This window comes from Aotus nancymaae, unplaced genomic scaffold (assembly GCF_030222135.1).
Source record: "Aotus nancymaae isolate 86718 unplaced genomic scaffold, 86718_ANA_hifiasm-v0.15.2.pri h1tg000051l, whole genome shotgun sequence".
NCBI lineage: Eukaryota > Metazoa > Chordata > Mammalia > Primates > Aotidae > Aotus > Aotus nancymaae.
In genome coordinates, this window is record NW_026988465.1 from 12,142,501 (window position 1) to 12,166,918 (window position 24,418).

At 42.3% G+C, this 24,418-nt stretch overlaps 1 protein-coding gene and 1 pseudogene across 3 annotated transcripts in view; one reads left to right on the plus strand and one right to left on the minus strand.

The window, feature by feature from the left end:
* JARID2 (jumonji and AT-rich interaction domain containing 2) overlaps window positions 1-24,418 on the plus strand; it is a 281,796-nt gene that overhangs the window by 76,458 nt on the left and 180,920 nt on the right. The gene's annotated exons all lie outside the window — the stretch shown is intronic.
* Window positions 3,330-3,430, minus strand: LOC135269326 (U6 spliceosomal RNA; annotated as a pseudogene).

Consider the following 24,418-nt stretch of genomic DNA (forward strand, 5'->3'; position numbering starts at 1 on the left):
TGAACTAACATTAGTGTTTTGGAATATTAATTATGGTACACATTTCGTGAATGGGAACCTGCAATTCAGATTATGTTTGACCAGGATTTTTTTTTTTTTTTTTTTTTTTCCTTGAGACAGTCTTCCTCTGTCGCCAGGCGCCAGGCTGGAGTGCAGTGGTGTGATCTTGGCTAACTACAACCTCCACCTCCCAGGTTAAAGCAATTCTCCTGCCTCAGCCACCCAAGTAGCTGAGATTACAGGCACGCACCACACCGCTCAGCTAATTTTTGTATTTTGTAGTAGATGAGGTTTCACCATGTTGGCCAGGATGGTCTTAATCTCTTGACTTCATAATCCGCTTGCCTCAGCCTCCCAAAGTGTTGGGATTACAGGCGTGCGCCACTGCGCCAGTCTTGACCAGGAAATATTTAACAGGTTTGTAAACCTTTTTGATTGGGCCTTGAAACATGGTTGGTAGCTTTTTATTACTTCTGCTCTGTTTCTTAAATGTGGGTGGCAGTGAAATCAAGTTCTCTATTTGGAACCAAAGACTGTGACTGTTGGGGGTTCATCTGTTTCGTCATTTGTCATTAGAAAACATGATTTCCTTTGACTTCTCCTCATTTTTACAAAGCGATCACACTTGACTCTTCTTTGGGTTAGTGGGTAAGTTAACAACAATTACACACAACAGAAATGCTTTCTTTGAAGATATGAGACTCGAATAATAGGGTATGAGTTAGAATAGCAATCTAAGTTTATAATTGGAAGAGTTCTTCAAGTATTAGATTTAGTGTCTAGTGGTTGATGGGAGAATAGGAAATCTGCATAGCTCCTGTTTGGTAGGATGAAAAATACATACATGTAATTTCAAATATCCAAAAAGGCATGTAGAATCATAGGATGATTTGTTGGAGCTTAGTTTTTAAGGCGCAGTAAGAAGAGTGAGGGGAAGGTGCACAGGCTTCTGTGCTTCTGATTACAACACCTGGTTAGAGGGCACTTACCAGGTGTGGTGGCACACTCCTGTAGTCCTAGCTATGGAAGCCATATTCACTGTTCGTCACTCTCTAGACTGATTATTGATTTGCAAGTGCCTTTGAAATGTTTTATCACCCAGTGTGTTTTAGCTGTGTTCAGGAAGCACTGGATACACTGACTAGGTATGTGCTTTAAGTAACATTTTCCCCTGATTTCTTTTCTTCAAAGTGGGACATACTAGTAGCATCTACCTACCCTGCAAGGATTTCAGGTTTAATGACACGAGATATGCTTAGAATAGTACCTGGCATGTTTCAGGGATTTGTCTGAACCCAAATACCTGGGCCATATTTTTAGCCAGGGGTCAGGGAGTATCTATACGAAGCCACTGGCTCACTCAGACCTTCTCTCTAAGTCAGTTAGCCAGACAGAAAATTCAGGAGCCAATGGCTCGTTTTGGGGGTGATATTTTGTATGAGAAGTTGGTAAACCCTCAGGGTAGCAGTAGGAGAGATTTCAGGATGGAGAAGAGAGGGGATAATTGATTTCCTAAACTACTTCCAAATTGTGTCTTCAAACAAAATAAAACTTTCCCCCTGAATTCCAAATTCCAGAATATTAGGCATAACCATAATATAAACATAGCTGCATACTCTTAAACCAGAGAGAAAAATTCCAAGCTGTTCTGAATTATCTGGTTCATTTGAGATTGGACTGTATGCAATTTGGTCGTAGCAGCAGGCTCATTCTAGTAAACGCTAAGGTAGCAAACACCAGGACTGTAGGTTACTTTTCCCTATAACATTCTGGTTGGAGGTTTCCTGACACATTCATTCTGGCTGTTTTTCTTTTCCTCTCTGTGGTAACGAACCTCTTAGATCTGTGTGGGTGGTGGGCTTTATGCCTGCCAGGGAGGCAGGGACACCCTGGTTTTCCAAATGCATTTCTCCTGCCTTGCCTTCTGTATCCATTAAGCATATCTGAACTGTAGGATTAGCTACGTCTTGTTCTTTCCTTTTCTTTCTTACAATCACAGGAATGAACGTGTGTGTGTGTGTCTCAGTCTCACCCTAGCCAGCCTGTGTGTGTGTGTGTGTGTGTGTGTGTGTGTGTGTGTTTCAGTCTCACCCTAGCCAGCCTGGGGGTGGGCGCGTGTGTGTGTCTCACCCTAGCCAGCCTGGGTGTGTGTGTGTGTGTGTGTCTGTCTGTCTGTGTTTGAGGCACACCCTAGCCTGCCTCTGTGTGTGTGTGTGTCTGTGTGTGTGTGTGTGTGTCAGTGTCACCCTAGCCAGCCTGGGTGTGTGTGTGTGTGTCTGTCTGTCTGTCTGTCTCAGTCTCACCCTAGCCAGCCTCTGTGTGTGTGTCTCAGTCTCACCCTAGCCAGCCTGGAGGTGTGTGTGTGTCTGTGTGTGTGTGTGTGTGTGTGTGTGTCTGTGTCTGTCTGTCTGTGTTTCAGTCTCACCCTAGCCAGCCTGGGGGTGGGCGTGTGTGTGTGTCTCACCCTAGCCAGCCTGGATGGGTGTGTGTGTGTGTCTCACCCTAGCCAGCCTGGATGGGTGTGTGTGGGCATGTGTGTGTGTGTGTCTCACCCTAGCCAGCCTGGGTGTGCTGCAGCACTGGGAAATCCTGCCCGCTTGGCCTACCATTTTCATAGATAAGTGGGCGGCTGCTTACTGACGCAGTACTAAAACCAAGGGAGGGCTTCCATTCAAATATCTCGGCCTTGGCTCTTCGGTGCTTTTCCCTTGACAGCACGCTTCTCATCTTTTGTCTTGAACCTGAGTGTTGTGAGACCACCGCACTGATGTCCTTTTACTTCACATCTTCAAATTCAGTCACATACTGAGGTCCTAGGGGTTAGGACTTAAGACTTTTTAGGGGACACAAGGCAGCCAATAATATTTCTTAGCATTGTCTTTGAAAGAAAATTTCTTTTTTGGGGTGTGGTGGCTCATGCTCATTAATCCTAGCACTTTGGGAGGCCAAGGTGGGCAGATTACAACATGGTGAAACCTCATCTCTATTAAAAATACAAAAATTAGCCAGGTGTGGTGGTATGTGCCTGTAATCCCAGCTACCCTGGAGGCTGAGGCATGAGACTCGCTTGAGCCCAGGAGGTGGAAGATGGAGTAAGCTGAGATCGTGCTACTGCATTCCATCATGGACAATAGAGCAAAAAAATAAGAAAATAAGATTCTTTTAATTTGTATGAAGCCTAAGGTATTATCATTCATCCTTTTTGTGTTCTAGGAAATCTTCGTGTAACCCAAGATTGGAAGGATTATCTCTTATATTTCCTCATATAAATAAATAAATAAATATATATATATATAAATATATATTTCACATTTTGCTTGTGAGCACTTAAAGAAAAGCTTCACGAATTTGCATGTCATCTTTGTACAGGGGCCATGCTGTCTTCTCTGTAACATTCCAATTTTAATATATGAGCTGCCAAAGTGAGCGCTATGACCAGTTTTTTTTTAAAGGACAGTCTCTGCCCAGGCTGGAGGCTCACTGCAATCTCCGCCTCTGCATTCTGAATTCAAGTGATTCTCCCATCTCGGTTTCCCAAGTAGCTGGCACTGCAGGCATGCACCGCCACACCTGGCTAACTTTTGTATTTTTTGTAGTTTTGCCGTGTTTTCCAGGTAGGTTGTGAACTCCTGACTTCAAGTGTGATCCTTCTGCTTGGCCTCCTACAGTGCTGGGATTGCAGGTGTGAGCCACTGCTCCCACCAGTCACTTTTTGAGGTTAATATTTGTTTGGAGCAAAGTATGGGACAGAGGTGGTTTTTTTAATTAAAAAAAAAAAAGGCTGTTGTTGTTGTTTTATACTCAAAGGGCAATCCATGCCCTTTGACAAAGAATTTTCATAGCCCACAAAGGAATAGAGTAGTAAGTTACACTCAAGCCCGTCTAATCCCTTGCTAGAGATATGTTTTTAGAGTTTTTCTATGTATTCATGTGTGTGTGTAATTTCATTTTTTTTCTTTAATGAGGGGCATACCACAATTTCAAAACTTGCTTTTTTCAACTTTTTAGTCACCAGGCTCGCCACCTTTACTTCCTCTTGAAACATGGTTTTTCTCTTTTCTTCATAAAGGCTTTTATGATCTATACCTTGTACCTGAGGGGATTGTGTTTTTGTCAATTTTGACTTTGATTTGCAATAAGAAATTTTGAATTGAGACCCAGTATTTGTGTGTGCCCCTGTGTGTGCACACACTCACGGGAAGCAATTTCAGCTCTGTCTTGCTCTCTGTGTTATACTGTAATCTATCCTTTTTTCTTCCCCGCTGTTTAATTTAAAAGAAAGATGCTTGTCAAGAGACCCAGCATATTGATATACTATTAGGGATCAGCAGTCGAGAAAAGCATACATCCTGAACTTTCACAGCTTGTCCTGAATTTAGCTGCGTGAATGTCTAAGGGTGCTTTGACCAGTTCATAGTACCCAGAGACACTTTCTTCTTGATGGTGTGCTTTGCAGGAGGGTGTTTAAGGGTGACATGATGTTCTTTTTGTCAACTTGGGGCTTCCGTTTTACCTCAGAATAAAGAGGACCATCAAATTCTTGCTAACTCAAGGAAATTCTCGTTTACCCCCACAGACTTTGCTCCATCATAGCAGTTCTCAGACTGTCATCTAGGGATCCTAGATCATAGTCCCTTTCTGGGGAGTATGATGAAAAGTAGTATCCTGGTAATACCAAGACATTATTTTCTTCATTTTCTCCTGAAGGTGCAGTGGGGCTTTCCAGATGCTATGTGATATGTGATGTTGCATCAGACTGAATTCAGTTATGAGAAGTCTGTTGACTCCTGTTAAACCAGATATTAAAGACATTTGCAGAAGTGGAAAACATTGCCTTTTTTCTCACTTTTTTTTCAATTTGTAAAATACAATTTTCATAAAAACTTCCTTCATGTTAATGTGCAATGATTGAATAATTTTTTAAATGAATGAATATAAAATTGTTTTAATTTCTGGTATGGTGAATATCACTGTGCATATAAAACTCAGGTAAATAATAGCTTTTTTGAGTCCTGAAAATATGCAATACACTTCTATGCACCCTATCCTAATTGCATAAGTATCAACTCATGGTGAATTTTGTTTCATTTACACCTTAACTTTTAAGTGAAGGAAATCCTCAAATATTTTTTTGTGTTGAGGGGGGAGGGGGAGACAGGGTGGAGTTCAGTGGTGTCATCCTCTCGCCTCAGCCTTCCCACCTAGCGAGGATTGCATGTGTGCACCATCGTGCCCAGCTAATTTTTATTTTTTATAGATGAGGTCTTGCTATGCTTATGCTGACCTTGAAGTCCTGGCACCATGCCTCAGCCTCCCAAGTAGCTGGGCTATAGCTGTGTGTCACTGCACCTGGCTAATTGTTGTATTTTTAGTAGAGACATGGTTTCACCATATTGGCCTGACTGGTCTCGAACTCCTGGCCTAAAGTGATCTACTTGCCTCCCAAAGTGCTGGGATTACAGGAGTGAGTCACCACACCTGGTCCAGTATTTATTTTTAAAAGCTGTGTATTCTATTTAGAGAAAACATACCCATGATACTGATAACATAATGAGTCAGGTGTTCAGATTTCTGCTACTGTCAGTCTCCTTTTTTTTTTTTTTTTCCTTTTTTGAGAAGGAGTCTGGCTCTGTTGCCAGGCTGGAGTGCAGTGGTGCGATCTCGGCTCACTGCAACCTCCGCCTCTGGGATTCAAGCAGTTCCCCTGCCTCAGCTTCCCGAGTAGCTGGTGCACTACAGATGTGCACCACCACACCCAGCTAACTTTTATATTTTTAGTAGAGAGGGGGTTTTACTGTGTTTGCCAGGGTGGTCTCGATCTCTTGACCTCGTGATCCCCCCTGCGTCGGCCTCCCAAAGTGCTGGGATTACAGGCGTGAGCCACCGTGCCTGGCCCAGTGTGCTATTTTAAAATAAGGTCTATACATTGATACTGGTTGGGTTGATAGTACAGGTTTGTTTTTAATCTCTCTCTCTTAATTTGTTGTTCTTGAATGAGGTCACTTGTCCCAAGGACCACAGTTTTTGAGAGTGGAGGTGGGTCATTTAATCTGGCAGCAATATTTGGGTCTCACCTGAAACACAGCTGTTGGGGTTTTGCTTTGGAATCTTTTTTTCTCCCCTTTTCTCTCTTACTCTGTGAGGCTCATTCCTTCTCTATTTTTTGGAGTTGGTGCTGTTTCTTTTTAAACAATTTATTTTTTAAATAGGCAAATCAAAATAGTAACTTCTAGGTTCCTTATTTGTTTTCTTTTTTAAGAGACAGGGGCTTGCTCTGTCACCCAAGTTGGAGTGCAGTGGCGCGATCATAGCTCGCTGCATGCTGTCTTTTGACTAGCCTCCACCTCACCCCTGCACATTTTCATAGTTTAGTCCCTTATCAGTCTCAGGACATTAACTCTGCAATATGTGTAATGCTCAACTTATTTGGTGAGGCCACGAGGGGGAGATCTGATGATGGGATCTCAAGCAGGTGTAAATGTGAGTGATGCTGCATTCAGCTGCCATCTCTTCCATTCTGGAAGAGCGAGAGAGAGTGCACTCCTGCATACTGCCAGTGGCTGGTTGGGAGGAGTAGAGAGGACTAGGAATGAGGGAGGGAGGTCATAAAGGACACAGGAAGCCAGCCTTGGAAAGAATAGTGTGTCGCAATCTCTGGGGTAAAACGACAGAGCTATAGAAATTTGGTTCTAGGACAGTCTTTGTAAAAAGCACTAATTTAAGAAGCAGATGAATGGGCTTGGCTGAGAACTGGACTGAAACGCGGTTTCTGACCTCTGTACTTTCACATTCTCGTCCTTCAAGACTCACTGTTACTGTGAAGCATCTTTCATCCCCCACTTAGATGCATTTTCCACGTTGCAGTAGCTCTGGCTTGCACCTCGTTCATATTTGTCAGTATCTTGTTCTCAGAGACCCCTACCATCCCCAGCCTAGCCACCTTTGACTCATCATCTTAGTGAATTACCAGTGAATATTTATTATAGGCCCAGCATATGGAGCTGTTCAATAAATGTTGGTGCGGTGGAAGACTCTCCCCTGAGTGAGTATATGGAGGGAACCAGGAGGTGAATTTTAAGGGTCACTGGCTTTTGCAACATCCCTGAAAGGGCTGTCCAGCCTTGCTGCTCCTGAATACCCTTATCTTAGTGTTCTGAGGTCCAGAGAAGCAAAGAGCACCCCCACAAAGTCAGCTATATGGAATTCAGGTGGCAGTAGAACTTGCAAACAGGATCTCCACATTCTCCAGAACATAGTAAAACCAGTATTTACTGAGCACCCACTGTGTACTAGGCACTGGGCACGAAGATATGCTTTTATATGTGTTACTTCCAATTCCTGTAACACCAGTGCCTGCAGGTTGTTGTCGCAGGTTGTGAATTACTGTGCTGCCTTACACCTGTAGTTACTTGAAATGCTGACAATGGAAGGTAGTAGCAAAACTTACTATCATGGAGTGTCATTGGGAGGGTTAAGTGATTAGATGTATGGGCTTGGAACATTGCTAAATTCTATTGACTGTTAACTCCTGTTGTTCCAAAAGTGGAATTTGAAGTGTACAATTGTTTATCTAGGTTGCCCAATGTAATATAGTAAGTGTTATAGTGTTAAAGCCAGAACCAAAGTCTCATTTACTCCAGACTTCAGAACGCCCTTACAGTCAAAGTAAGAGATTCAGATGGTCAAGAAACACCTTCCCCCGTTTAAAATTCACAATGACTTCATTACAACCAGTGTAGCACGTGTTGATACGGCATGGGCTGTTGTCGCTGCAGCAAGGTTACATGTCAAGCGTGTGAAGTGCAGAGGGCCCTTCCTTAGATGTCTAGCTGCCGAGGCCCCACCTGTGTGGGGATGGGCATGGAGGAATACCCCCTGTTCAAGAAGCTGATGAAAAGTGACCAGCAATAAAAGCCAGAGAAGTGATTAGACTGTCAAATGTGTTATCCAAATAATTATCTTTTTTCTAGGTTCTTCTTTTCCACTTGGGGCCACATGAGTATCTCTACACCTATTGTGAATCCATTGTCTCATGGAAGCAAAGTAGGTTAGAAACAGGATTTTGGAACCCAAAGAAACAATCTGTGTTGATGCTTAAATTGAATGAGGCAGAAACAAATGTTTTTGTTGTTGTTGTTGAATTATTTTGGTTTCACTCCAGGCCTGCCATTCCTTCCTTAGTCATCATCTTACTATCCCTTGGGGACTCTGGCCTGGGATTCTTCTGCTTTTTGGTTGTGATTAATCCTGCAATGGTTTGGGGAGGGATGGGCCTGGGGAAGTCAGCTGTCAGCTGCTACCAGCAGCGAGCAAGGCTAGAGTTTATAGGAAGAGTTGACACCCTGTTGGGATCTAACAGAGAAGTTTGACGATTATTGTGCTGAAATGAACTAGCTAACAATTTTGCTGTTTGACTCAGGGCATGCTTACTGTAAGTCTCGAGGAGTACTGGACAGCATGATGGTCTCTTATGCTCTCCTTATCCCCATTGGAGGGTGCACAGATTAGTTAATGTCTCCCTTTCATGAATGAGAGCTTTCATCTTTAATAAGTGGGTTAAACTGCCTGCACTGTCTAGCCTGTGAAGGTCAGGCAGCCATTTGGATTTTATCTTCCGATTTCTAGACTGCTGACAGAGTTCTTGTGCAAAGTTGGGAATCTTCAGGTTTTAACATGTTTTCTTCCTTTGCCTGCCCATGAAATGCCCTTATTCTTGAGACGACGAAAAGAAGGCACAAATCTGTTAGGTTGCAAATATTGTCTATTTTTTGGGAAAGATCTTTGTAGAATCTGAGTGGAGGTTCATGTTGTTTTGTAGTCCTGATGATTTTAAAAAACATACCTTGTATATTTCTTTACATACAGCTCAGAGCTCAACGTTGAAATCTATGTTAAGCAGATTCTTGCCCTCACTTAATTTTCACTGTGTTTCTGGGTTTTTACTGTGATTAAACTTGACATTCATTTAAGGAATGAGTTGTGATGTTGTCTGGTCATGACCTAGGGAAAAGGATATATATGTGCTCTAGGAGTGGTCTGGTGAGAAGTTTGTATTCTTTCCTTTCTTCTTTGATTTCACAAGTCAGGCTGTAACTTTAAAAGAAACTGTAGGGGCTGTTCCCCAGGTTATTCACAAAATGAGTCTTTGTCTGCTTTTTCATTCACCATCTGGTTACAAAGCTAAATTGGAATCGTGCTTGTTTTAATTATTTTCTACTTGTGTGGCCAGGAGGTTATTTGGTCTGGTGAGGTTACATTATAAGCCTGCGCACTCATTAATACCACCGAGTCCACATCCTGCGCCAGCACTGGAATGGTTAAGTTGATCCACTTGTGTGGCCAGAGTTTGATACAACACAGTGGTCAGGACCACATTACCGGAGGAAGTATGGTGTGTGGGTTTTACCCTCTTCTTTTTTCATTTTTTTCTTCCGATAAGTAAGTAGCTTAGGTTGGCAATCTTAGATTAGGGCCTGGTGTTTATTAAAGGGACAATATATTTCAAAAATTTGTAGTTCTAATATTTTAAAAGCATAGAATATAAATTAGGAAAATAGTCAAAACATTTAACGTTTTGAACACTTCGCAGAAAGAGTGATGGATGTAGTGTAGCTAGAAACTTCTCTGTGCAGTCATTATTTTTGGTGAATCAGCCAAAAATAATCAGCCAAAAGATGCAATCATTGCTAAGAGGTGTTGTTTAATACTGGGAAAGTAACATCAAAAGCTTTCTCAAAATATGTATATTTTAAAAATTCTCCCTTCTTTCTTCACTTTCCTGCCTTGGGGAGACTGAATACTTCAAAGTAGTCAGTGTTTATAAAAGGTGACCTTTTTCAGGTTCCGGAAAAGAGCGTTAGGTGCTGTAATTAAGTAATTGTTTCCTAAGATAGTCCTTAAGTACAAGGAAGACTTCATTGTCTTGTGAAATGAACAGTTCAGGAACTAGCTACTCATTTATAAATAAATGAAGCAAAAAGGCTGGGTGTGATCCCTCACATGTGTAATCCTAGTACTTGACATTCATTTAAGGAATGAGTTTTGATGAAATAAGCAGAAAGGCTGGGTGTGATAGCTCACATCTGTAATCCTAGTACTTGGGGAAGCTGAGGCATTTGGATCACTTGAGCCCAGGAGACTAGGCTGGGTGGTATGGCAAAACCCTGCATCTACAAAAACATACAAAAATTAGCCAGGTGTGGTAGTGCACACCTCTTATCTCAGCCACTTGGGTGTCTGAGGTAGGTGGATTGCTTGAGCCCAGGAGGTTAAGGCTACAGTGAGCCATGATCGCACCACTGCACTCCGGCCTAGGTGGCGGAGTGAGATCCTGTCTCTAAATAAATAAATAAATAAATAAAAACATTAAAAAAAAATAAAGCAAAAGAATCCTGTAGGCCAGGAGTGGGGAAGGAAAACAGAAGGAGTGCCCCCAGAAGCACAATACTGGAAACTGTCTTTATAGCAACACTTTAAGAAATACCCCAGACAGAATGGGGGATCCATGTGTTACGCATTTGTCAAAACCTGTGGAATGTAGAACACAGAGAGCAGCAGGTGAATCCTAAGGTAAGCTGTGACTTCAATTGATAGTACAGTGGGACCCCCTTTTCTGCAGTTTCACTTTTCGTGGTTTCTTACAATCAACAGGTGTCTGAAAATAGGAAATGGAAAATTCTAATTCGTAAGTTAAAAAAATATCCTAGACTTAATGTCCTTACTTGTGGACTGTAGTGTCCTGTTTGATATTTGGGAGCACACTTGCTAAGGCACTCCATTAGAACTGCACTCTTTGTGCAGGAACTGAGGTCCTTGGAAAGTCTGTTTGAAAGTAGCTGCAGTGTCAAGCTCAAAACCAGTTGCTCTTTGCCTTATGTCAGAGTGAGGAAGGATGGGCAGGAGGATTGGAATGTGGTAGGAAAAAATGCCGACAAAGAATGAGAATTTTATGCAGAAACAACTATTGATAATTAATAATATTCACAAGGCATGTCACATGGTTATGTGAAGAAAAATAAAAGCCACCTACCTCAGGAATTTAATTTTTAGAATGTCTGAATATTAACTGGAGCTCAAACATGCCACACAATTCTTTACTTAGTCATGAATTAGAAATATATCATGTAATAGTGCTAATATCCAAGACTTCCAGTGTTAACACCAAATCTTAATTTTCATTTCATTAACCTGGCAGGTATTTGAAAGCAGCATTGTATCAAAACAGTTTTATTATGTGGAAGGAGCAATATTTAATAGCTCTGTTCCAAATTACTCCTAACTTCTCTATACTTCTGAAGGAATGTTTATTATAGTGACAAAAGCCTGTACAGCAGCTCCAGGAGAAGAGACTGCAGTATTTAGAAAAAGAAATTGACTTGCAGCTGTGGTGGGTGCTATGTATGTAAGTACAGCTGTCCCCCTTGAGCCCCTGCCAGTCTGATAGGCCTTCGAGTTGTCACAGGCCTTGAAGAGTTCACTTGTCTAGATCCTGCAGAGCTGGAAAGGGAAGAATTTTTTGCGTGTGGTTTTGTCTTGAGAAATAATCCAAAATAGTTTTCAATACATACAATCCTTGTCTACTCCTTGTTTCTTAAGGTTCTTCCCCTATTCTTCTTTAAAAATTGTCACTTTAAAAACAATAACAGCTTCATAGAAATGCAATCCTCACAGCATAAAATTTACCTTTTTAAAGTATATACAGCTCTGTGCTTCTTTGGAATATTAAATTAGGCACGCCATTACAACTATGTAATTGTGGACTATTTTCATCAGTCCAAAAGGAAATCTTGTACTGATTAGCAGTTATTTCTTCCCAGGCCCTGGCAACCACAAATGTCCTTTGTGTCACTGGATATTCCTATTTTGAACATTGCATATAAATGGGATCATATGTTATATGGCCAAATGTGTATGGCGTCTTTCACTTAGCATCATGTTTCTCCATGTTGTTCCATTAATCGGTACTTCATTTTTTTTTTTTTTTTTTTTTTTGAAACGGAGTTTCTCTCTTGTTACCCAGGCTGGAGTGCAATGGCGCGATCTCGGCTCACTGCAGCCTCCGCCTCCTGGGTTCAGGCAATTCTCCTGCCTCAGCCTCCTGAGTAGCTGGGATTACAGGCACGCACCACCATGCCCAGCTAATGTTTTGTATTTTTAGTAGAGACGGGGTTTCACCATGTTGACCAGGATGGTCTCGATCTCTTGACCTCATGATCCACCTGCCTCTACCTCCCAAAGTGCTGGGATTACAGGCGTGAGCCACTGCGCCTGGCCATCATTTCTAATCTCTTCCTTCTTCGGTATTTTAAATGGTGGTTAAACAGACGTAACACCAAATTTACCATTTTACCCATTTTTGTGTGTACAATTCAGTGGCATTGACAACATTTGCAGTGTTCTACAGAGATCGCCACTATCCATTTCCAGAATGTATTCCTTATTCCTTATTATTGCTGAAAGACAATATATTTTATGAACACTCTGCATCTTATTTATCTAGCCATCAGATATTCTAGCTAGTGAGTGCCAGACTGGTTCAAGAATATATAGGTGAAAGAATATCCTTATGCATGATCACGAATGAAATTCAAAGTTGGTGCCACAACATATGAATGACCAGGGAATCTTGGGGCCAGGGAAACCTAACACTGAGGTAGTAATCGTTTCAGAGGAGCCAGCTATCAAGAGGTTCTGGAGAAGAGAGGGGTGCTTCCCCCCACCCTTAGTCTGGTTTGGATGAACACACAAAATACCTTTCATGGGCAAACCTTTAAAACATGACATCTTAGTGTGTGGAAGTCCATAACCCCAAAGGAGGGCTTGCTCAGTACATGCAGAGGTATTCCCAGAGCATGTATAAGTCTGTATGGATGTGCAAACAGGAATTGATCTGACAGCGTGAAGACACGGCAGCCTTCTCTAATTAAAGCCTCTTGATGACATTAAACTGTGTTGCTTAATTACAATAAATCATACATTAACAGATCATGTCTCTGAAGAGGCATTGTTAGTGTGCTGCATAATGGAATAACATTTGACCTTGTAATCACAGGGGTTCCTATGGAACAGTGGCTTATGTCACCAACAGGAACATGAGCCCTAGAGTTACTTTGGCAGAAGTCATTTCTTAGAATGCTTCCTGATCATTCTGTTTCAATAAAGATTTTTTTTTCTATATCAACATGTATTTTAATATGAGGAGTCTTTACATACCTTGAAGGGAATAAGGTTTTCCATTCATTCCCTGCCACTGCTTTTCTGATCACCCCCTCTTCGTTTCAAGCTGGTCTGGGCTTGGCCTAATTTTCACAACAGTTTTTGCATACTCATTTTATCATGTGCTTGCTCCTTTTGCGGTTTTCCATTTCGCTTTGGGGTACCAGCTTCTGACTGAAAGATGGGCCAAATCGAGTACAGGCTGTTGTTACCAAAGGGCATCTTCCATTATGTTCTGTTGTTCTCTTCAATGCTGTGATATTTGAGAGACTATACAACTGTAGATACTCAAGGTCTTTTGAAATTAAAAAGCATGGGCTCTGTGGGCCCAGGGAGATTCTATTTCATGTTCAAAACTGCCTACTACTGCCATTTAAAGAACTAGAATATAACTGCATATCACACCACCTAGGCTCATGAATATTGCTATTAATTTTCATTGGTTTAATATTAAAAATTAGTAGTATTAAAACCAGTGGGGTATATTTAATTTCTTCATGATGCAGATTATTAAACACTCATCAGCCTTTTTTCCTCTCTTGATTTTATGAATGGTAATTGAAAGTCCATAGATCTTAGCTCTGTGGAACTGGAATGGGCCCCCACATGATATTCTCTCCACACCCCTCCTTTTTATTTATTTTTTTGGCGGAGACAGTGTCTCCTTTGCCCAGGCTGAAGTGCAGTGGCTGGATTTTAGCCCACTGCAACTTCTGCCTTGTGAGTTCAAGCAATTCTCCTGCCTCAGCCTCCAGGTAGCTGGGATTATAGGCATGTGCCACTATGCTCGACTAATTTTTGCGTTTTTAGTGTAGACTGGGTTTCACCATGTTGGCCAGGCTGGTCTTGAACTCCTTGCCTCAGGTGATCCACCCACCTTCGCCTCCCAAAGTGCTGGGATTACAGGTGTGAGCCACTGCACATGGCCCACACCTCTCATTTTTAACTTGACCATGTTAGGTATGTCAGGGTCACCTTCCTCCTGGCAGGTCATGCTCTGTCTACTCTATAGTGCTGTTTATTAGAATCTCGCCTTTGACAGGTTTGACTGTTGTAGAAGTTCTCTCTTCTTCCTTGGCATCTGGGATGCCATCATTCATTCTTTTTCCTTCTCTTCTTTGTGCACATTCTCTGGTTACAGTTTCTCTTTCTCTTCTTGCCTGTCCATATTGAGGTGTCCCTGAGCATCTTTCCTCCTAGTGCCCATTGTGCATTGTCCACACTGCAGGAATGTGCTGGAGACTCCCAGATTCTCTGCCTGTGCCCTTCAAGCCTTAACCATTCTTATGTGTTGCCCAGAGTTTCTGTGGACCAACAGCTGGAGCAGGCTCTTCCAGAGCACGGCCCCTCTGCCGACGTGGCTTACACCTGTAATTCCAACACTCTCAGAGCCTAAAGAAGGGAGTATTGCTTGGTCTCAGGAGTTCGAGACCAGCTGGGCAACATAGCGAAACCCCATCTCTATATAAAAGACACACACAAACATAGCTAGAGGTGGTGGTGTGCAGCTGTGGTCCCAGCTTCTCAAGAGGCTAAGGTGGAAGGATGACTTGAGCTGTGGATTGGAGGTTGCAGTGACCTGAGATTGCACCACTGCACTCCAGCCTGGGTGACAGAGCGACACCCTGTCTTCAAACAAAAGAAGAAAAAAGAAAAAGGCATGGCCTCTTTATCTTCCCAGAAGAGAGATGATTCCGGTGAGTGCCATGGAGATCAGTGGCTGTCTTTTCCTAAAACTGAAAAACAGGTGGGGAGGCTGAGGGAGGGAAGGAAAAGTCTTATCAAGGCTAACTAATTTACTTGCGTGTTTTACGACACTGGTGGTTGAGTAATAATTGGCTATTGCGGAGATTTCTATACATAGTTGTTAAAAATAGGAAGCTAAGATGAAATGTTTGTGGCTTTTCAAGTTTTGGAATGAACTACTTTGGTGAAGCTCAAACAGCAGTGCTTGCTACCTTATAGTTAGAGCTGGAGTATACCTTTTAATTCTACATTTAAAGCAGTATTTATAAATGCCTGTGTACAATGACAAATAATAAGGCTCTTGTAGGGGAAACCATTTTGCCTGAGGAAAGAATGTTCCCCAATGTTGAACACTAGTATCTGGAGCTTGTTAAAAACATACGTGCCTCCTCAGTGTTCTAATTTAGCGCTGGTTTACTAGTAAAATTCAGGATGCTGTTTTTTTTTTTTTTTTGGATTTGGGAGTATACAGTTCTGTGGGTTTCATGTTATTTTTAAATTTATTTTTAAAAATTAAAAGAGAGATGAAGTCTCACCATGCTGTTGAGGCTGGGCTCCAACTCCTGGGCTCAAGTGATCCTCCCAACTTGGCCTCCCAAAGATCGGCGATTACCTTCATGAGCCACTGCACCCGCCCATGTTCTAAGCATTCTAACATATCACCAGGAATATGTATTTTTTTACCTCCTCTTAGTGTAATTCTGTTGTGTAGTCAGAGTTGGAGACTATCGCTGATCTCATTAACAAATTATCTCGCCAGAGAAGGGTAACTTACTTTTAGTATTCAGAGTGTGGTTCAGTAAGTCACACATAAACATCAATTTCTGTTATTTGTAATCCCCCCACTTATGTGAAATGGAAAAGGTTCCCTTGCGAGGAAGTGGGTGAGTGTAAACACGAAACTGTCAGACCTGCCTCTCTTCTAAAACCCGGCCATCTCTCTCTTTCCTGAGAGTAAGAGGCCCTGCTTCCCTCCATGGAATTTTAAGTTGCCCTAACTGCTGATCAAAACCCCCAGACTTTGTCTCTTCTCTCTCTCACATCATTTGAATGGCTGAGTTTTCCTACAGGCAATGGCAGTATTACTAAGTAAAATGAGCATTAGGTTCAGACGCCAAAGATGCACGTCAGACCAGTTATTTCTAGAGGAGCCACATATGTGTCCACAGCTCGACAGCCGCAGGCACACATGGCTCAGGGCACCTCCTGTTATCTTTTCCTCTCCCTGCTTGGGTGCTAGGCATGCCTGCAGCCCACATGCTCTGAACCAAATAGCCACGATGCGGGAGGCGATGCGGGAGGCGGCTGGTAGAAAGCCACGGGGGTAGCGAGACCTCACAGGGCCAATGGATGGGTGTTTCTCACCCGCCACGCCAATGGAACCTTTTCTCTGTCTCAAAAAAAAAAAAAAAAAAAGCAGAGGGTGGGGAAGGGAGTGAGGGATGTCTCTATTCCCTGTCTTTGAGAATGGGCAACCAGTTCTCTTTACCACCTCCAGCTTATTATCCTCTGCTGTGTATCTTAAACCATTGGGACTGCTTTGATTCTCATAAGCTGGAGGAAAGATTCTTTATAGCCCTCTGCACAAAGGATTGGCTAAGTTATGATTTACAGGAAGGATTGGCTTGGCTTCAGGAAGGAACCATTTATTTTGATACCACTTGGAACTTTTCTGTCGCTATGAGGACAGATGGTTTGAGGCCTCTATGTGCAGGCTTTCTGTACCTTACAATGCAATCCAGACCTTTGCTGACACTGTAGGATTGATCCAGCCCAATCCTTGCTGTCTCAAGGAAGGCTGCAAGGGGCAAGCCCAGGAAAGTAACGAGGCAATACCAGCAGAGGAGCCAACTCTCTCCTGCCGTATCCTCCTCTCACTTGCCCCTCCTAAAAATTCTCATTCTAAACAAGCCCCAGCCTCACTTTTTCCTCTCCCATAGATGCCCAGTGAATTTGGACCCAGTAAGGTCCAGGTCCCTTTCTCCCTACAGGACTTGAAGCAATTGAAGGGGGATCTTGGCAAGTTTTCAGATGACCCTGATAGAGGCTTTCTAGAATTTAACTCAAGTATTTGAACTCTCCTGCAGAAACATTATTTTTACTTTTGAATCAAGACCCTGATGGGCACTAAGAAGCAGGCTGTTCTGAAAGTAGCAGAGAGATTTGGGGATGGGCTTTGTATCACATACAGCGTCAGGGAAGGGGGCAAACATTACCCAACCACAACAGTAGTACCAGTGAATGACCCTCAATGGGATCCCAGTGACGAGGTGGAAGACTGGAAGAGGAGACACTTGCAGGTGTGCATAATGGAAGGCTTACCTAGAACTAGGACCCAGCGGCTTGGTTATGCTAAGTTGTCTATGATTGGTCGGGGATTTGATGAAAATCCCACCGCCTTCCTGGAAAGGCTAAGACAGGCCTTAGTAAAGCATACCTCTCTATCTCCTGATTCAGTCAAGGGACAGCTAATGCTAAAGGATGAATGTGTTACTTAGGCAGCCCCTGATAACAGTAGGAAGTTGCAAAAATTGGCCCTGGGACCAGAAAGTACGTTAGAGGACTTCCTGAAAGTGGCTACCTCAGTCTCTTATAATAGAGACAGTGAGGCCTGCAAGAGAGAGGAGATGCGGGTATTTCTAGGGTGCACCTGTGAAAACTGCTAAACATTCGGCAAGAACAGTTACCTCTCTCTCTCTCAATCTCTTTTTTTTTTTTTTGAGATGGAGTTTTACTCTTGTTGCCCAGGCTGGAGTACAATGGCAGAATCTCAGCTCATCGCAACCTCTGCCTCCCGTGTTCAAGCGGTTCTCCTGCCTCAGCCTCGCGAGTAGCTGGGATTACAGATGCACACCATGACACCTGACTAATTTTGTTATTTTTAGTAGAGACGGGATTTCATCATGTTGGCCAGGGCGATCTCGAACTCTTGACCTCAAGTGATCCACCTGCTTCGGCCTTCAAAAATGCTGGGATTACAGGCGTGAGTGACTGCGCCTGGCCTCAGATGCCATGTTCTAATGGGCTGTGTCTATAAAGTTATTAAAGAACATGGGCCAAGTTACTTAGGGCACCTGTGAAGTGCTGGGCACGGCCTTTCCAATTGTGTGCACCTTTTTTAGTTCTTATTTTACAAATGAAGGAAGCTGTTATCCAGCGAGGTCACACAGCAGATACAGTCGTGGGCTGGTCAGAAACCCTAATTCTGAATCTGACTTGTGCTGGTCAGAAACCCTAATTCTGAATCTGACTTGTACAACATCATTGTACTTTTGTTACTTCGTCATGAGTCTGGTGTTTATTTACCTACTACCTGAGAGTAGTTATGAACAACTAATCTGGTGCTAATGAGCAAAAGTTAATTATGATTCTTTGACTGGATATGGCAGCCTCCAGGTTTATAAAGTCTACTCACATCTTGGTTTGGATGGCCTTTATAGTGGATGAATATTGGAGAAACTAGTGAGGTGATATATGTGAAATGATTGATTTATTTGGGGCAGACTTCTGTTGCTAGAACTTGGGAGCCCTGCTGGTGTTCTGTACTTGTGCCCCATATAGCCGTGATGGTAGAGTTAGATTTATGAAGCTGATTCAGGAGTGAGAAAAACGTGAGTGTGAATGTAAGACAGTTTTAGATAACACTCAGATGGCCTTATGACCTATCTGAAGTCCTGAAGTCAGCTGTGGGATTACAGTGTTTGTCTCCAAGCTGTCTCTTGGGAAGGGTGAGTCTTTCTCTGAGTAATAATTTAGACGTGGTTAAAGGCCTGACCATCTTGAAGCAGGAGGCAGTACTAATAAGCTTCATATATCCAAGGGCAGTTATCTCTTTTAAAAAAAGTGAAACAAAAGACTGTTTTCAAAAGGAAGTGTTCTCTTTTATACCCACGCTCTCCTTCCTGTCCATGTGATGTTAGAAAAAGTGTTCTTTTCACTGTTACATAAAAGTTTTTGATGGTTTCTTCTGTGCAATTTTGAAATGTTTCCTAGTTGTTGGAAAAGTAGAAAAAATTTATGTAGAAATAGTGCCCGCTGCCCAGCACATTTCTTCTTGCTGTATATACCTACTGTTGTTAACATAAATATTTTTCCCTCCCAGATGTTCTTTTTCATTCTTCCACATTTCAGTGGACAATATTTAAAGTTTTCTTATATACACTTATAATTTTACTTGGAAACAGCAAGTGTAAGATCTCTAAGCAGAGGGGCTTTCAACTTCTCTGCAGCACACAGGAAAGTGGACACAGTGTCTAGGGCAGGCCCCAGACTCCATGGTAAGATACGCATGTGCCAGAACCCTTGCCTATGTCTCATGACCCTGCCATGTTACAGGTACTGAGTCATGTTGCAACAGTGCTTCCCCACACTTTATCGACTAGACCTTCTATTTTGTCATAAGAATAGTTTGGATTTCTATATAACATTTATTTTGGGGGGTAATACTGTACTCTAGCAATGGCTGAAGAGGTGCCATGTAAGTTTGCCATCCATTGTGGGATTAGTCTTTATTGTTTCTTTAATGGCAAAGAGAAATCAGATCGATGAACGGCAGAGTTTAGCATAGTGCCCTCTTATGGGCAGAATCACATAGTATCTGCATTGATAGATCCTCAAATGTTTAAACATGAAATGGTGTAGTTTGATATTATGGAGGGTGTGCAGTACTGATCGTGACTCAAACTGTAGAAAGAAGAGTATTCTTTCATTATTTCAGTGCTGTTTCAGTCCTGTTGAGTACAGTTTGATGCCCTATTTTGTATTTGATTTATAAGAGGAACATATTTTTATCTTAGAACATTTGTGCTTTCTGCTAAAAAAAAGACTGGGGACAGCATTTATACCACTCAGTCATAATTATTAACATTTTGTGGTAGCCATTGTTTGTTCTTTCTTTTTTTTTTCTTTATCAAGCTGGGTGAAGCATCAAGAAATAAAAACAGTCCCCGGAGTAGCATTGCACATGGTCTGTCTCAAAGTCTGGCTTTTAAATAACTTCTGCATCTTTCTTTGTAATTGAGTGGAGAGTATTCCACTGGGTAGCTGAGTTGAATCACCACAAGCCCTCCAATTTATTGAATATCTATTGTGTCCCAGACAGTATGCAGTGTGAATTTTTTTTTTTTTATTACGCCCTGCATTTTGCCCCTTTAGCCACTGGGACTACCCCTATGAGGGTGGAAACCTTGGGCAGAGCAGACACTCAATTAGGGTGGTTGGACACTCCAGGTTTGTCATCTAGCCCAGCCACTGAGCTGCATTGCCTGCTAGAATTTAGTAGCACCTGGCCTTGGGGTATCTTAAAGTTTAATTCCGTGCTGTTGAAAGTAACAAAGTAGTGGCCAGGCGCGGTGGCTCATGCCTGTAGTCGAAGCACTTTTGTAATATTGGAGTTCAGGGTGCCCTCACCTCCCCTGAGAGGATGTTCCTCCAGGTTCTTGGCCTCCTGCCTTCTCAAGAATGAGAGAGGGGACCACGGCACAGTGCGCAGTAAATGCCGGACTCAAAAGTGTTTGTAGAAAGTGATTTATTTAGAGAGAGAAACAGAAGGAGAGAGAAACAGCCAACTCTCACACTGAGTGAGAGAATCCAGAAAGATGGAATCCAGCAGAGGAAAGCAGCTTCCACACTGAGTGGAGAATAGAGAAAGAGATGGAGTTTAGGAGGGGAAGACAGGCTTCCACGAGAAGAGTGTGGAAGGGGACTCCAGGGGGAAAATCCAGGATAGAGAAAAACAGTTCCATGAAGGGAGTGTTCGTGGAAGGGGATCCAAACATGGAGTCCAGAGGGATGTGGAAGAAGGGGACTTTTAACCTGGGAGGAACCCCCATCTTCTCTAAGATCCCAGGCCAATGAAAGGAGTTCCTTAGAACTTCTGCTGGAGTGATTGAGTCTTAGATTCTTCCTGTGTCTGTGAAATTCAAACGTAAACCGTTAAATCTCCCGGATGGAGAGAGATGGGAGTGGGGCATGGTGCTGGGAATTTCGTGCACTAAAACCATGCCCTCTTTGTGGACCTGGAAAGAGAACACCTTCCCTCACTTTGGGAGGCCAAGGTGGGCGGATCATGAGGTTAGGAGTTCGAGACCAGCCTGGCTAACATAATGGAACGCTGTCTCTACCCAAAATACAAAAATTCAGCTGGTCGTAGTGGCTAATTTTTGGTAGTAATTCCAGCTAGTTGGGAGTCTGAGGCAGGAGAATGGCTTGAACCCAGGAGGTGGAAGTTGGAGTGAGCCGAGATCGCGCCATTGCAGTCCAGCCTGGGTGACAGAACAAGACTCCATCTGGGGGTGGGGAGGTGGGGGAGTAACAAAATAGTGAGCTGAGGCAGGAGAATCGCTGAAACTCCAGAGGTGGAGGTTGCATTCAGCCGAGATTGCGCCATTGTACCGCAGCCTGGGCGATGTGCAAAACTCCGTCTCAGAAAAATAAAAAAGAAAGGTGGGTATTGTTGTGGTGAGTGGCTGCTTTATTTTACAGTCCTAGTTCAGGATTTAAAAAAAATGCTTTTGCGTGTGCTTTTCAAATTTTGGTTTTGTGGTGTCTGCGGTTTTCCCATTTAATTCTACATGGAAGGGTGTCATTAAGTTCTCTTCAAATGTAACCAAATCAGTTCTACAAATTTAGTGTGCACTATTATTGCTGGAATTTAATTGGTGAATATCCCATTAAAATCTCTTCGTTAGCCCCTAACCACATTGAAGAGTTGGACGTGTATAATAATCTCTCGGTATAAAATTATTGTACAAGCAAAGAGGCCTCTGCTAAGTGTGGTTCCATTTTGGTGTCTTTGGAAGGGTAGGAAGGGCAACTTGATATCCTGTCAGTGTGTCCCCCAACATTGAGCAGATGTTCTCTGAGTTAATGTTGCTCTTCAGTTATCTTTGACAGAAGCAGGGTCTGGTTAAGATCACATTGTTTAGACTAATGTACATTGATCCTGGCGTAATGATCACAAGAGTATAAGCCAGCTAGATGAGCAAGTGCCAGTGGTGAGTTGTGAGATTAAAAAAACAAAGCAATTTTTTTGAGAATAGCTTTGGTGCCCTGGACTTACATTATAAGACATTGATTCGGATGTATGCTACTTTTAGATTTATCTGGGAGGACCTTTTACTTAAAAAATAACTGCCGACTATTAAGCTCCTTGCTGCTGATCCTGCTGAGAGGACCTGGACCTGAGAGGTTGTGGGAGGATCCTTTCAGATAGCCAGGGCGTGGAATGCCAAGTTTTCTTGAGATTTAAGGAAGTATATGATAATCTGTTTTACTTGGGAGTAAGTGGTGATTTTTTCTTTCTTTTTTTTAATTTCTGTGGGCGATTGTGAAACTTACTTTCATGGTAGTGGTGGACCCTTGAAGCAATTTTGGAAAGTAGATGGAAGAGAGAGATGTTTACTAATCTGTTATTTTTATTCAGTGGGTGGTGCTCGTGTGGTATAATTTCCTCTCTAACATTCTGTCATGTTGCATGTAACTTAGATAAAGCGCACTCTGGCATGTAGGAATTTCCCTACTTGCTTACATTGGGATGTGGAGTGTGTGTGGCTTTGTCAGACTCAGCTGATGTAATGAAAAATGGAAATATAAAATGTGAATGAGATTCCTACTAAAGTCTGAGCTCTCTGGTTTTAAAAACCAACCCAGCTATATTGCGATGTCTCACTTACCATACAGTTCACCCATTTAAAGTGTATAATTCATTTTTTTAAAACTGTTTGTAAGGGTGTGCAAGCATCACCACAATTTAATTCCAGAACATTCCCAATCCTCAGTCTCTGATTTTAAAAACAAATTATCTATGACTGTTTCTTAATATGAATATGTAGATTATTTGATGCATAGCTTTTTATGTTACCTTCTTTATACATTCCCCCCAAAACATTTTAATCGCATGTTGTCTCTTACTTGTCTGATGTTTTCAGTAATAATAGTTTTAACTCTTAACTATTGTAACTCTTATAAACATCAACTGAAGTATAATTTTATTAATAGCTTATTCTGTAAAAAATGCTATTAATAATATCAGAAATATCAACACTGTGAAGACGTTGCATTACCTGCTATTTTGGATTATGGTGTGGATAGTTGGAGGTAGATTTTAATATTTTGCCAAGCATAATTTAGGGAAGTAAGTTTGCTGCAAAACCATATAATGCATGTTAAATATGAGTTCTCTGTGGAGTTTGTTAAAAATGCAGCAGCTTGTTTTTAGGCTTAGGAATGGTAGTTGGTAAGTTTTCCTACTGCTTTCCTGTTGTGCTTGTGAGCAGCTTCTAGTATAGTTTCCTAATTTCTAAGGCTTTGAGACTGATTGTATGCTGCTTATCTGTATATGTAGATGCTGCTTATCTGTATATGTAGATAAGTTTCTTGTCCTTCAAGGTCTTTTCTGGAGGTGCTGGAGCAGATTTGGAAATGAAGCATAGTCTAATGTTGTTAAGGAGGGATGTGTACCTCCTTAACATCTCTTGGTGGAAGTACGGAAATTTACCAAGTTGGTACCTCTGGCTACCCACCTCTGATTTGGAATAACTGGGGTGAACTACTATCGCTTATGAGCGGCACCTAAGCTAGTACTGTTGTTCCTTGTTTCTTTTCTTTTTTTTTTTTTTTTTTTTTTGAGACAGAGTTTCGCTCGTTACCCAGGCTGGAGTGCAATGGCGCGATCTCGGCTCACCGCAACCTCCGCCTCCTGGGTTCAGGCAATTCTCCTGCCTCAGCCTCCTGAGTAGCTGCGATTACAGGCACGCGCCACCGTGCCCAGCTAATTTTTTGTATTAGTAGAGACGGGGTTTCACCATGTTGACCAGGATGGTCTCGATCTCTTGACCTCGTGATCCACCCGCCTCGGCCTCCCAAAGTGCTGGGATTACAGGCTTGAGCCACCGCGCCCGGCTTGCTAGTACTGTTGTTAATGTATTTGTCCTCTAATTGAAAATCTGGATATCAAACTTACTTATTGTTCTTGGGCTAGTCAATGTATTCCTGTCTTTTTCCTGTATGATTGGGAAAGCGCTTTTGATAAGAAGTAGTATATGGAAAAGCCATTCAACCTCTTGGAATTTTCAACCAAAATTAAGTTTATAATTAAATATATTAATAGTGCATTGCTGGGAATGAAATAAGACCATAAGTGCATTTTAGAAATTTTCTAGCTTTTGCAAGTTTGCTCTCCTTTAAACACAGATTTTGACATTGTTCCTCTTAGATGGAAATTTTCTGAGAAGAATTCCATTTTCTTATGTTTTCTTAGAGTTATAAGGGCAAGGTTGTAATTCAGCACAGCCCTTGGGTTGCTAGGAGTCTGTTACCGGGTCATTGAGCCTTGAGTGGATCAAAAGGCTCACATTGATGAATGCCTTTGGAAGGGAACTGCCTGGTATTGAATCCCTGCTCTACTGCTTATCCAGGTTTGCAGCTTGGGGTCAGTTAGCCTTTCTTTCGTAGAGTG